The sequence below is a fragment of the Haliotis rubra genome, unplaced genomic scaffold (genome assembly GCF_003918875.1).
Source record: "Haliotis rubra isolate DU_JTF1 unplaced genomic scaffold, ASM391887v1 Scf396, whole genome shotgun sequence".
In the NCBI taxonomy this organism is placed as follows: Eukaryota; Metazoa; Mollusca; class Gastropoda; order Lepetellida; family Haliotidae; genus Haliotis; species Haliotis rubra.
This window is the reverse complement of record NW_025767075.1, coordinates 831,891-846,522: the sequence shown is the minus strand read 5'-3', so window position 1 is coordinate 846,522 and position 14,632 is coordinate 831,891. Positions and strand designations below refer to the sequence as shown.

Sequence of the window (14,632 nt, the reverse complement as noted above, 5' to 3'; positions counted from 1 at the left end):
GTTATTAAGCGACAAATGTATATAATTTTACCACTATATTTTACAGTAATGATTTTTTACTTCACTGCACGCAGCAATATTTTCCACATTAATTTTTGGGGTGGAGGTTGGGGGATATGTTAAAACATCTCGGATGTATTAATGATTAATTGAAAACAGTTTAACATGCGCGTTGAAAGGCGGCGATGGTTGTGCGAGGATAAACCGAGGGGGGAGAACTTCAATTCATGTAAATCGTATAAGCAGGTCAAGCGAGAATTCCGACGTCGCCACACTTAGAATCTGTACTTGGACCTAGAAAATACCCGTGTAACCGATGTGAATACGTTTTATGAGTCTCTGCGAACACTATACGTAGGGGTCCGTTTATAATTTATGACTTGGGAGTGGGAGATGGTGTTATGGTTTTTATGGAGAAGCAACGTACAATGTGAATGACCCCCCCCCCCAATGTATGCGCAAAGTAAGTGACCCCCCCCCTTCCCATACTTTAAAATATTTTCTATGTACAAAATTACTGCCACCTCCCTCCCCCTAGTTCTTGTGTACAAAACCAATGACCCCCTACCTCCCCAGAACAAAACGAGTGACCCCCACCACTCTCCCCCATCTTGTATGCCCCCACCAGAGGTGATATGTGATCTCTGTTATGTCACTGCTACACATCAATGTGAGCATGTGTTCAGTATAAGGGTGAACAGTCTGATACTTTTTCTGTGGGACAAGGCATCGGTCAGGGTAGTGTTATTTCAGCTTGGCTATTTCTTGTGTACATAAATGACCTCAAACCTGAGCTCCGGCAGGTAGACACTGGCATATGTATAGATAACTGACTGACTGACTGACTGAGTTTACGCCGCTTTTAGCAATATTCCAGCAACATCACGGCGGGAACACCAGAAATGGGCTTCACACATTGTACCCTTGTTGGGATTCGAACCCGGGTCTTCGGCGTGACGAGCCAGCGCTTTAACCACTAGGCTATCCCCCCGTCCCGTATAGATGATGTTAGATTGCCATGTATATTACTTGCTGATGATACTACACTTATTAGGTACAGTCTTTAAAGTCAGTATTCATACACTGTGGATACCATGAATTTCTCTTTTAACATGCATCGCGAGTGGTTTGTAGAGTGAAATACGATAAATAAAACACCCATGGAACAAGCGGGGAAAACGCAACACAATCCAGGCGGCAAAACAGCCAACATGAAATATATTGTTGGGCTATAAAAACAAGGAGTTTTCATTTCCCTTCAATCACAATTGTGGGACCAGTGAAAACATGCCCTGACTACCAACAGCTCAACGCCATAGGCCGACTGCCAAGCACCATTATGAAACCATGGAACCGTTATCAGCCGCAGCGATCAACACAGACCTACCTAGATCCCGTCTCAGCTACAGCGCAGGGAAAGTTGATGCGGGTTCCTTGCTTACACGACATACTCATTACGGCCTCCTCTACAGCTAAAACAATCCCAGCACTGCCAGTGATCTTCGCGTCGACAGCCGACGCCTAGGGTGTCAAAGACACATACAGTATATACAAGTTGTTGAGAACAAATGACCTTCACCTTGAGATTCGATTGTGTCACGTGTGCCAGGATGAACCTCGGTCAGTGACAATGGCATCTGTCAGATTTGAAAGATGCGTTATGATCTGTTGATTATGCATCAGAAAACCAAATTTGTATTTTGTTCATGCATTTTAGATTACACTACAGTGCGGTTGCTGGTAGTCAGGTCGCTTTTTTTATTGATTTTTCCACCGAACACCTCCGATAGTCACTGACAGAGGACCGGTCGATAAAGTGCTGTCGTTCCCCACTATTTCCAGCCTGGTTCCCGGGGTGTGCTGCGTTAGCTTTATCGAGCGCTTTGAGATATTTATGAGCATTTGCATGTGATTGTGAGGGTGTCCGCCCGGGAAGTGGACAAACTGAGTCCCGGTTTGTAGACAGGTGCTGTACCACTATTGTCGACTTCCCCGGTAGTGTTTAGATAATTAAGTAGTGATGTTTTGAGAGTAATTGCCTGTAAACTTACAGGTTCTACAGGTGCTGTACTGCTTTTGTTGACTTTGGTTTTGTCGGGTTATATGGTGTTTATAGTGTTTATAGTGTAGTGTTTATATATTATGTAGTGATGTTTTGAGAGTAATAACTGATTATAATCCAGTGGGTATATCATTAAGCTAAGTTTGACATTTCATCTAAGCTGAAACCAACAGAAACCTAGCGGAAACCTACATTACCCAGTATCCAATAGGTTTCCGCAATAGCGGAAACTAAGTCATTTTGCTATGAATGTTTCAGCGAACTGAAACTAAATGGAAACGCATAATGATAGTTTCAGTTGTAGAAACTTGATGGAAACCTAGATTTGTTAGTTTCAGTTTTGTAATTTATGCGGAAACTCGCATTGTCTGTTTCCGGATACTGAAACCTAGCGGAAACCTACATTACCCAGTATCCATTAGGTTTCCGCAAGAACGGAAACTAAGTTATTTTTGCTGTGTATTGAGTTAAGCAATTAGTATCGTTGGTGAATATAAGTCAGTTGCAGAATGAATTCTGATTGAAAGTGGACTGAAACTTAAGTTTCCACCTAGAATCCAGTGAGTTTCCGTTCTTTTACATTGAGTTTCCGCAATAACGGAAACTTACAATTACCCACTTTCTAAGGGTTTTCGCAAGGTTTCCGTTACCCACACTCCAACAGGTTTCCGCAAGGTATCCGTTACCCACACTCCAAGAAGTTTCCGTTGAGTTTCAGTTAACTTTGAATCCATCAGGTTTCCGCAAGGTTTCAGTTATTAAGACTCCAAAAAGTTTCCGCAGAGTTTCAGTTACCAACAATCTGACATAGTTTCCGCATAGTTTCAGTTACCAACAATCCGACATAGTTTCCGCATAGTTTCAGTTACCAACAATCCGACATAGTTTCCGCATAGTTTCAGTTACCAACAATCCGACATATTTTCCGCATAGTTTCAGTTACCGGTTTCAATTTCAGGTTCACAGGTTTTCATATGCGTTTCAAAGAGCTAAATGTAAACATTCTTCTTTATTCATATCATAAACTCTTGTTAAAAACAATACAAGCAATTTGTTATTATCATGACATTTACTTAAAGAAAAACAGAATATATAATAAGATTAATTTTTTTATTTTCTCAACATGAACATGAATTAGCATTTAAGGCAAATAAAGATCATACATATAACTAGTAATATAGCACTAAAAAACAGAGCAAAACATTTTGGAATAACTCAGTCCAGTTTAAGAAATCATATATCATTTATAACAGAGTAGTAATTGTTCATCAGTTAAACTTTCGTTCACTAATTATCCTGAAATAGCATGTCAGATATGAAATTTATTTCTAAAATCATGCTAATGGTGAAAAACAATAACATACAACTTAACACAGTAATAAAACATAGCTGCATCGGACATTTGGCATTCAGCCAAACACTCTATGTCACAACTATCTCCAAACATCCACTTTGATATACATCATACAATAACACAACATACAGCTTACACTACAAAAATAAAATAAAATAAAAATTACATTATGAAATTGAAAATTGCAAGAGTTGGTCAGTTAGCCCAATAAGGGGCATCCCTGGGCGGAGATCCCTCTGTTACTTTGGTTGGATGCCTCATCCTCGATCTCATGTTGGCCTTGACGAGAGCAGTGGAGGTGTAGATTCTTTCCAAGTTCAGTGTCGTCGTGTATGCCCTAAGCTTGCTGGACTCCCAGACAAAGGGGGCGGAATGCAACTAATTGACGTCATCTTCGTCACTCACGACTGGTGATGTCATGTGTATGGTGAGTGTTGTCGCTACCTTTTTCTTTCGTCTATCTGGCCAATCGATAGATGCAATTCTGTTTAGGCGTTGTGCAGGTTTCTGAAAATGGCAGGTAATAACGAATTGCTAGGTTATTTTGATAAATTACACAAACATCAATCAACAAGAAACTGACAATGCCAAGGATGATTTAAAATGAGTAATCCAAAAGGAAGTTTGAATAAAAGAGAACTAAATTGAACAATCACACTTTGCATTAGTTTTCTCAAAACTGTAATTATACAATTCATCACACTTCATTGACCGAATGAAATATCTTATTTTCTAAAGAGGACACACAATCTATACAACATTTGCTCTGGAGTTACATGCTTCCCAGACCAGAGGTAGTAATACGTTATATATACATATATATATCTGAAGATTTATTGCATTTTCTATATACAGTAGTTATAATGGTACTAGTAATAGATTTTCATCAAATTGCTATATTCAATCTCTTACAGATCGTATTGTTGAGCCCATTTCTGGTGTCCCCCGCCGTGATGTTGCTGGAATATTGCTAAAAGCGGCGTAAAACTAAAATCAGTCGTATTGTTGAAGGCACAAGTATATTCACCCAGTAGTGACTGTATGTTTACACCATTAAGTCTTTGAGGTGTATTTAGAAGTGATTAATACAAGACATGAATGTTTACGGATGTCAACTCTGAAACATGTTTTCACATAATAAAGGAGTTGACATCCATAAACCTTGTCTCTACACTATTGGAAATTATTTACTATTTATAATGAAAGTCACTACAGATAGGTCAAAATTACCTTCACATGTTCTTGCTGACCATCTTTGGTCATTCTTTATAAAGTTTCCAGACTCATCATCAGCTTTGCTGAAAAAATAAACAATAACACGTTACTTTTCTTTGCATTTCCCCATTCATTCATTCGAGTTTTAAAGATCACATATACCCTACGGGGGTACAACTCCATAAATCACTAACTGGCATCGTTATGAATGAAACCCCGTCATTACAACTACTCATTTCGACCTTTAATTGACTTAAATCGACCTTTTTGACAACAGTGCACAATTCTCACCGGCGAACGAAATTTCAACCAATCAGAGCGGCGCGTCTCTGTGACGTCATATGAGGAATAGCTTTGAGGGCCGATGCAGAATTCATCTACATTTTAGGGGGTAAATTATCTTGTTTACAGGCTTGTATAAACCTGAAATCGTGAAAATTGTTGTGGAAAATGAAAGCTATATGTTCTCACAATCTACTGTCATTTAATTTTGACTCCTGCTTTGCCTAGTTTCCGAGTTACAACTTGTTTTCATAGACGATTCTCTCAAAATCGATTGGTGTCGTTAGGCCCTATTTGTATAATGACTGATCCAAATTGATCCCATTTCTGTGCTTTTTTACCTCGATATTTAATCATGACATGTAAAAATCTGTTTGTATTCTCAAAACAGTGTCGGCCCATAAGTTTTCACATGCAATACAGCAATTAATACTCCCTTGTTCTAACCTGTGTTAGGTGGTATAAACCTACACAGGTTATTTGTCATCATTCACTTGATGGTCAGTTAATGAATTTATAACAGGTATAATTAGTGGTAACACACTTAGATTACCCGACAAAAGTTCCCATTTGGCATTTCTTGTGTCTGGAGTAAATATTCAACATTATAAACATCGATCAAAGGATTAACCGATAACACGCTGATTGATTAATACTTTTATCTTACACAGCGGAATTGTCAAAAAGGTAGTGTTTATGTATGTAGATTTACTAATCTATACTGAATACACTCTGCCGTGTCGGTGTATGCGTAAAAACAACGCCCTTCTTTCAAAGGATTAAAGAACCACTAAACTTTGTTTTTTGTTACTCTTTTAACCATTACATATGAAAGATTTGTGGTTAGTCTTATGCGGAACACCAAATTTATTCTTTAAAAAACTTGTGGTTAATTAATACCGAGCGATTAAAAGTGGCCAAAAGGTCGCCTGCTTCCCTCTCGCCCGCCAACGAAACCACAGACAGGTTACGTAACTCTGTCGCCAGAGCACTGCAGTGACGTCATATGAGGAACGATTTTCAGTTAGTTGTATAGAAAGTGTGTAGCACGCTCATCATTTTGATGATTTCTCGACATGAACGACGACATGCCGAATCGTTGCTTTGTCGTCAATTGCTCCTAGGGGTCGGGTGATGGTGTCACCATGCACAGATTTCCACAGGACCCCGCAGTTCGTGCTAAATGGGTTATGTTTGTGAGTGCGAAGCGAGCGTTGTGGAAGCCTGAAACGATATCTTACTTGTGTTCAGATCGCTTCACGGAAGTTAAAGAATCAAAACTACTTACTAGTTATAGTAAAATATGTATATGATTGATGACCATAAAGATTTTCCATAACACAACTTGTAACATAACGATTTCTTCTTCGGAAGTGAGGTTGTGGTCGAAGTAACAATAATATTGTAAGTAGTATTATATTGACACCCACCTCGCTGCCAGGAGAGAAATTGTTTTGTTATACGCTATGTCATGCAAAATCCTATTGGCCATCAGTAAAATACATATTTTACTACCAGTAGAAAGTAGTTTTGATTTTGTAACTCGGTGAAAACAAACCTAAATAGCATTTGACGACAAAGCAACGATTCGGCATGTCGTCGTTGATGTCGAGAAATCATCAAAAAGCAAACTACAGATTTATCACTTTAGGTTATGCAATCAGTAACTGAAAGGCCTGACATAAACATCCTGATGAATGAAGTTAAGTTATCTCATGTGACATAACCTTGGAGTATTTACGGTATTGTAAAATCAAGGGGTCAGTTTGACTGCAATTTTCACACAGGTGTGAAGTTAAGATTTATTTGGTACAATTTGAAATCATGATTAAGTTACCGGTTATTCAAATCCATTTGCAAATGCAACTTTAGTATGGTTCATTTTGTGAAAATGTATCTAGGGAAGCATAATAATAAAATATACAAAGTGAAATTATGTCTATGTTTCGTAGTACCATAAACACATACCTTCAGTAAGAGAGGGTGATCTTTTCCTCCAGGAGCAGTCGTGACACATGTTTCCTCACAACAGCTTAAATGAATAAAACAAATCCATTAATATATAATTTATTTGCTGTATTTTTCAAAATTGTAGTATATTTTTAGATAGACACTTATTTTACTTCACCAACCTTTGAAAATAGTTCGAGCAAAACTGTTTATACAGTCATAGGACTTAAATATACGTCAGTCGGCAAAATTCTCATAGACTTGCATGCTATTTTAGTGTAGCTGTGCAATTTTCATTAATTCAGTTTTCAATATTTGGTTGGCAAATTTTGCAGGTCGTTAGGAAATCATCTTGGTCACAGATACATAATTTTCCGCATTGTAGTGAAATGAGCAACATATATACAACATTGCGTATCTTTCCCCATAGACCGCCATGTTAAGAATTGCCATAACCATGACACGCACTGAATTGAAAATAAAACGGAAATTATGTCTTTGTAGCTGAGATAATTCATGACCCATGTGCAAAATATAAACAATATCAAACGGATATTAAATAAATTCAAGACATATTTCTAGCTGCACCAAATTAACATGTAAGTCGAAAAATGCATAGTGACGAATACCTATGGCCAGTGGCTGTAATTCGATAGATTCGACAATAAATTTATGGAATGCCCTACCAAAGCGTCATGTAATCTCACAGAATTTAAAAACCTAATTACAAAAACTGAAAATAAGATTTACTTTGACCTTAATTATGGCAGTCGTTTTTGCCAAATCGTTCACTGTCGCCCCAGGCTCGGATGTAGCGACCTAAACGCCGATAAGTATAACAGACATTTAAAAGACAGCCCTTGTTGTTCTTGTGGACATCAGAGTGAAAACGCCCTACACTATTTCCTCCCTTGCCGTAACTATACTCGGATAAGACTTAATAGGTATTTTTACACTACCGGTTTTAACCTGGATACGATTCTTAAGGGAAACAGAGAACTTACTCCCTGTGTAAACCAGAAAATAGTTGAATCCGTCCACGATTATATAACCAAGACACAACGCTTTAAATTTTCTCAGGAAAATAATTAAATTTACTCAACAACCTTCTCATGATTGATTTATATTTCTACAATGGCTTGTGCGACACACACAACTGTAACTCTCTAACTTATGACTACTTAGAGAATAGTTGTATTTCATGTAATCTGTATATATTTATACATTTTAAAAATATTATATTTATGCAATGGTCAGTATCGATGACGTCAAAACCTCCATTTTCATGTTGTACTGTAATCGTAGTTATTTTAGCGCAAAATATTGTGCGCCAATAACCATACCAAGCGAAATATTCATGGTGAAGTCATGACAAATACTCCAGTAGGAACAACATGCAATTTGTTTATTCTCTCAGATAACAACATCAAAGCAAATACTCAAGTAGGAACAACATGCAATTTGTTTATTCTCTCAGAAAACAACATCAAAGCAATTATTCCCGGTCCATGTTTACAAATTACGAGATCAAACAATGTCAAGAGGTCCACAGATGTTCGCCTACCGGTAATTTCTCAACACAATGTACTTACGTCACAGCAATCACTTACATACTGCGTCCACTCACGTCTCAAAATAAAGTGTAGTTGACAGCAAATGGATACGTATACATATTTTGTTTCGCCAAAAGTCATAATTAGTGTAGCTGGACGATCACATGTTGACAACAAACGCGATTCAATTATGGCAGCTAGCTTTGATCATTGCATGTCTATCGGTTGTGAAAACGTTGTGATGGATACCATCACTCAGGTGTTTGAAATGCGCGAAAAAACAACTGCGCGAACAGGCCTTTTGTGAACTTCCCGCGAAAATTGCACCCCGCGAAAATATATGCGATTACAGTATTATATGTTGCATGGGAGCGGTGTTAATATAAGCAGTAATGCTTGTTCACCAATCCCAATTCATCTTCATGAATAAAAATATGTTTAAATCAATTCGATGGATTAACTTGTTTACCAATCCGGACTTCTGTACGTAAAGTAAATAATTCATAAAACGTTATTTGATAACAAAATAAATTGGTCTTACCTGACAGGGTCGTGGTACTGCGAGTTTTTCGCAGCCATTTCCATCTTTCTTTTCCTGGTAGCGAATTCTCTCTTCCAGTGCTTTGAGGGAAACTGAGGCGACTATGAAAATGGCGTCTCGCAAAGACTTACGGGAAAAACACTTTGTTGTTTTTTTTAATCTAAATCTAACATTACAGTTTGACAATATCTTTCCGTGTTATACAACAAAATAAACATACACTATACAAATAAAATGTCAGCTGTGTGTTTTTATAATGATTTAGGTAGTCTCGCGTGGACGTGATCCGGTCGCCATTGTTTTATTTGTTTACATTGCCGACATCAAAGGAAACCGTGTAAGGTGGAAATGAGCAGATTGAATGTGAGTACCCAAAGTGACAACAGTGGGCTGTTATGGGCTTAAGGGTCTCTTCATCGCATAATGGGCACTAATTGCTCCTCCTCAGTGTCAAGCATCAACATGTAGGTCTAGGATAATTAACAGTGAATAAATCTGAAAACATATTCACGTTACTTTAAAAGTCTTGGGTGCCGTTCCACTAACCGATCTTATCTAAGATCAGTCTTAGCAAGTTACGCCAATTTTACAATCGTCTTAGCTAAAAGTTACACCCGTTCCACTAACCGATTTTAGGCCGATTGTAGCCGGTCCCGATCACTCAGCAGTAGTCCAGCTATATGGCGGCGGTCTGTAAATAATCTAACTAAGATGCATATCGTTCACTAACATGAGCGTTCATGTTAGTTAACGCTATGTATCTTAGCTATAAATATTCGAGTCGGTCTGCCTTTAGAATCCCCCACCAAATATGCGCAGTGAAGTCAAACATATTTGTATCTTTTTGCTTCAGAACATTGTTCACTTCACGGCTGTCCCTATTCTTAACCATGACGTTGGAATATTGCTGTACAATACAAGTGTGTTACACCGACTCGCTCGGTTGTGTTCCCATGACGACAGTGGTCAGACTGGCCTGACATTTGTAAGGCTTCAGTGCAGTGTTTGTTTACATCACAGAAATGTACAATTAATTCATTTCATGGGGGATTTTAGGGGACGCTCACGGTGAAATGCTCGCTCTTATTTTTCACATAGAATAGGAAAGCCACCATTTTGGTTTCTCTACGATTGATTTTAGCTATCCTAAGTTGGTCATGAGCAACTTAGACTTTGAATCTTAACTTTACGATTGACTTAGGTAAGATTGGTTAGTGGAACGGTATGCCGATCGTAACTTCACGCTAAGATTGGGATTTTATGGGTTTACGATTGGCGTAGGGCTAAGGTCGGTTAGTGGAACGGCACCCTGATCGAGCTTCATGAGTCCTACTCATGGGAACTTGTGTTAGTGGCAAATAGGTGACTTTTCAAAACTCTGTCAGGAGTAGGCAGTATACGAAAATATTTCTGCTGGACGTAAAACTTCATCATGTAAGTACATGTAATATACCTATTGAGCTCAAAACATGCAAGTGTATTAGATATGCTTATATCATGTTCATTCTTTTCAGTTTTACACCTAGATCTACGTATACTATTCCCATGTATTATCAGTTTACTTATCTAATTTTGCAGTATATATTACTAGTTTATATGTAATGTCAGCTCAACATATCTAAGTGAGTGAGTTTAGTATTACGCCGCACTCAGCAATATTCCAGCTATAAGGCGGTATTGATCCAATTATACCAGTTCATCTTTTTTATCATTTTATAACCATTAAAACAATTATTACATATACTTTACACTCATAGCTTTGTGTAATAATTTGTGTAATCAATTATTAAACCTCTTAGCCTTACAATGCATTGACACAAGTCACGTATAACACTTCTAAAAGAATCATTGTTTCAATTATTTGATTTACAGATACGTATTGTGGATCCACTGACTTGTTGGAGATTGAACAGAGGCTTGGCTTGGTAATCATTTATAGTTACACCATACCATGCTCCTAATTTCATTAAAGGAAATCTTAAAACAATATGTTTTATTCATCAGCATTTAGTCAAAAACAAGTAAACACTAAATAGATACATAGAATAAATTTCTTTATCTTTGTAAAAATAATAAATCAATCAAATGTAACAGTGCGTGGATTCCAGTGTAATCATAAGTTGATATGTTTTTCAGTTCCAAGAAAAAGACCCAGTTTTCTGTCCGCACTGCCAGTCGTTTGTTTCAAGGAAACAAGGAATCCGTCTGGAATGGACGGCAGTTTCTCATCAGGTTAGTCGTCAAAGATACTTCACTTCATAGGTTTCACTTAAGGACTTCAGTTTGATCTGTCCCTTTGCTATCCATCATATATCAATAATGAATATATTTAATTATTGTATATCAGATATGTAACTGTAACTGAAAGTGAATAAGTTGTGTTACACATTTTACAGTTTTTAAATTAAAGTAAAGGTCACATTAAAAAATAAAAATAATATTTTATGTTATTATATTGCTTTGAATGTTTCCTTAGTGGGTTGATAAAACTAAGAAATACCCACGATTTTTCATTCATGGGAAATGTTAGGTTTTGTATGCTTTTCTCAGTTGAGTTGGTTATTTCAATTTGAAATGAATAAGATCACATATATAATCAGGTGCTACATTCGGTGTTTAAACAGGATTCGTATCTATTTAAAATATGTATGTACCGTTTTACCTATGCTTAGATTTCAATTGGCGATTTGGTAGTAGATGTTACCTTGAATATGAGTACAGTAACAGTAATAAATATTACCACAATTTGCTTCAGAATACTGGGTTGGCTAGTATTTTCTGGTACCAATCAATGAAATAAGTGACATGTCCAATGGAAGAAACAATATACATGTATACTACAGATCTTTCCTTTGTGATTGTGAAAAAAATCTTTTGGTTACATCTACAAATTAGTCGTTCTAATTTTATAATTTCATTGTGATCAGATGTACCACTGTGCATGTTTTTGAATATGTATACATGTGTTACTTTGGCTGTTTTTGTAGTTTTACTAAGCATTGTATGTATTGTATTTGCAGGATGATACAGAGTCTGTGTGGGATGATGATGATGGCAACGATGTTGTGCCAGACATCAACCAGGACTCTTCATATTCACCCACAGATCTTAAGTAGAGCATACACCATCTGTTTGCGGTTGTGGACTGGTTCAAGCCTTGTTGTAATCAACTTGGTTATATTTCCCCTTTCTCTGTGTGACAAAACAAATGTCTCAACTCAGGCTCTGCTTCATATGTACCAGATCAGAGGATTGCTGTCTGCTCAGTATGAGTGCAACAGAAGCTTCATGATTGTCAGCAAGTTGCCAAGTCTTTTTATGTGAGATTGTTAGTGTGTGTATGTTAAGATACATTGAGGCAGCTTCAAATGTACACTTCATGTATATGTATATGGGCCCATGACCTTTCATACAATAAACATTTGAATGTTAATTTGAAATCTGTTTAATAAATACCACAGCAAATATGATATGCCTGCACTAGTAGACCTCATTTCATCATATGCATAAAATGTTGTAGGGTTTTAACATATTTGTATTTGCATATTCATACAGAATTTGTGTTCTCCAAATCTGAAGATTCCCTCTTGATGTGGCCATACACACACACATACATTGTTGAGTTCTGTTGAAATGTGAGTTATTCAAAATAATGAAACAGATGAATCATAACAGTGACTGTGTTACTGTGTTTGTTGTTTTTCGTGTAAAATATAATAAATGGTACATTCACAAGTTATGCAGAATGGTAGTGAGTGAGTTACAAAGTCACATCGGCAGCCATATCGTGACTATGAAAGTCGTAACTCTAAATTTGTAAATGTGTACATGAAATAAAAACAAACTTATTTCTTACCTGTCTTCGAAGGACAGTAAAATAACTAGTCTATCACAAATGTACACTAAAAACTGGCATGTAACCATAAACACCATAACGGTACAGTATAAAAGTGGGCTATAGATTACCAACACCTGAAGGTTGATCAACATACTAGGGACTACGGCACGTACAGTACGTGTGCTTCCTGCATGGACCCTAGAAGGATTCTATATATAGAAATTATCTTGCAAATGTAACAGTAAGCAAATATAGTCCCCCAATGGAACAGCACAAAGCTATACTAAGTTTGCCATATCATCTAAGCTGAAACCAACAGAAACCAAGCGGAAACCTACATTACCCAGTATCCAATAGGTTTCCGAAATAGCGGAAACTAAGTCATTTTGCTATGAATGTTTCAGCGAACTGAAACTAAATGGAAACGCATAATGATAGTTTCAGTTGTAGAAACTTGACGGAAACCTAGATTTGTTAGTTTCAGTTTTGTAAACTATGCGGAAACTCGCATTGTCTGTTTCCGGATACTGAAACCTAGCGGAAACCTACATTACCCAGTATCCATTAGGTTTCCGCAAGATCGGAAACTCAGTTATTTTTGCTGTGTATTGAGTTAAGCAATTAGTATCGTTGGTGAATATAAGTCAGTTGCAGAATGAATTCATCACCAAGTGCGAAATCGGTTACGCTGGTTGTGCTTGTTAAATCTTCAAAGAATGAACAAACGAAAGAACGAACGAATTCATCCTATCATTATGGCGAATGCTTTGGCACGTGTGACGCTGATAGACAACCTTCGTGGTGGTAGACATCTCTATCATCAGGGATACAAGTTCAGAGTTAACAGAAGGAGGGCAGAGAAGACATACTCGAAATTTACACAACCTGGTTGCAGTGCCCATGTTATGGCAGTGGATGACATGATCAACGCTGTTGCCAACGGTCACAACCACTGTGCCCCACTGCGTTACTGAAGTTGATGAATTCAAAGCCAAGCTCCGCGATCGGGTCAGATCTGACGCTACAACCCACATTCCTCAGATCTACCAAGATTAAATTGCCAAGTTGCGGAGAAACCCAGATGTAGCACCTGGCGCCCTTCTGAGACTGATTCCCACGTACGATGCCATGAGGACGAGTATGTACCGCCAGAGACACAATACTGTGCCAAGACTGCCCCAGACCTTACAGGACATCGACCTACAGGATCAGTGGACCAGGACAGAGGCAGGGGAAAGAGTCTTACATCGACTGGAGGGACTGTCTCCTATCTTCATATACACCATTGACGAGAATCTAGAACTGCTAAGTGATGCTGACGTCTTATTTGCTGACGGGACTTTCGCAACATGCCCTCGGCTCTTCGGCAAGATATATTCCATCCATGCTGAATTCCAAGGACATATGTTGCCACTCGTGTATGGACTCATGTCAGACAGAACCGAGGACTCATACACACGGATGTTTACCTGTCTGAAGCAGTCCTCGGCGAACCTAGGACATCAGCTGGTACCAGCAACTTCCAGATGGACTTTGAGCGTGCGCCCCACAATGCTGTTGCTGCTGTCTTCCCTGGAACCCAGAGACGTGGTTGTTTTTTTCCACTACACACAGTGTATATGGCGTCGTGTCCAAAAGATCGGACTAGCAACTGAATACAAACACCAAGCTTGTGAGACGAGCGGCTGCACTTCCCCTTGTGCCCGAGGACAAAGTTGAAGACGTTTGTGTAGACGCCATCGGTAATGCTCCCCAAGGTGAAAAGGCAACACAGCTGATGGACTACGTCACGTCAACCTGGATCGAAGGCTCTTGGCCTCTGTCTATGTGGAACCAC

General features: G+C 38.1%; 1 protein-coding gene across 5 annotated transcripts in view; it reads right to left on the bottom strand.

Moving 5' to 3' along the window:
* The window catches only part of LOC124286907, a 43,835-nt gene that overhangs the window by 24,127 nt on the left and 5,076 nt on the right, over positions 1 to 14,632 (bottom strand). Inside the window, exon 2 of one of the 5 annotated variants that reach the window (XM_046723348.1) lies at positions 1,388 to 1,521. The exons of 2 other annotated variants lie outside the window; for them this stretch is intronic. The gene's annotated coding sequence lies outside the window, so the exon portion shown is untranslated. Of the gene's footprint in view, positions 1 to 1,387; positions 1,522 to 8,957; positions 8,973 to 14,632 lie in introns of those variants that run through there. 2 more of the 5 variants (XM_046723350.1, XM_046723352.1) reach the window with 2 other exon arrangements.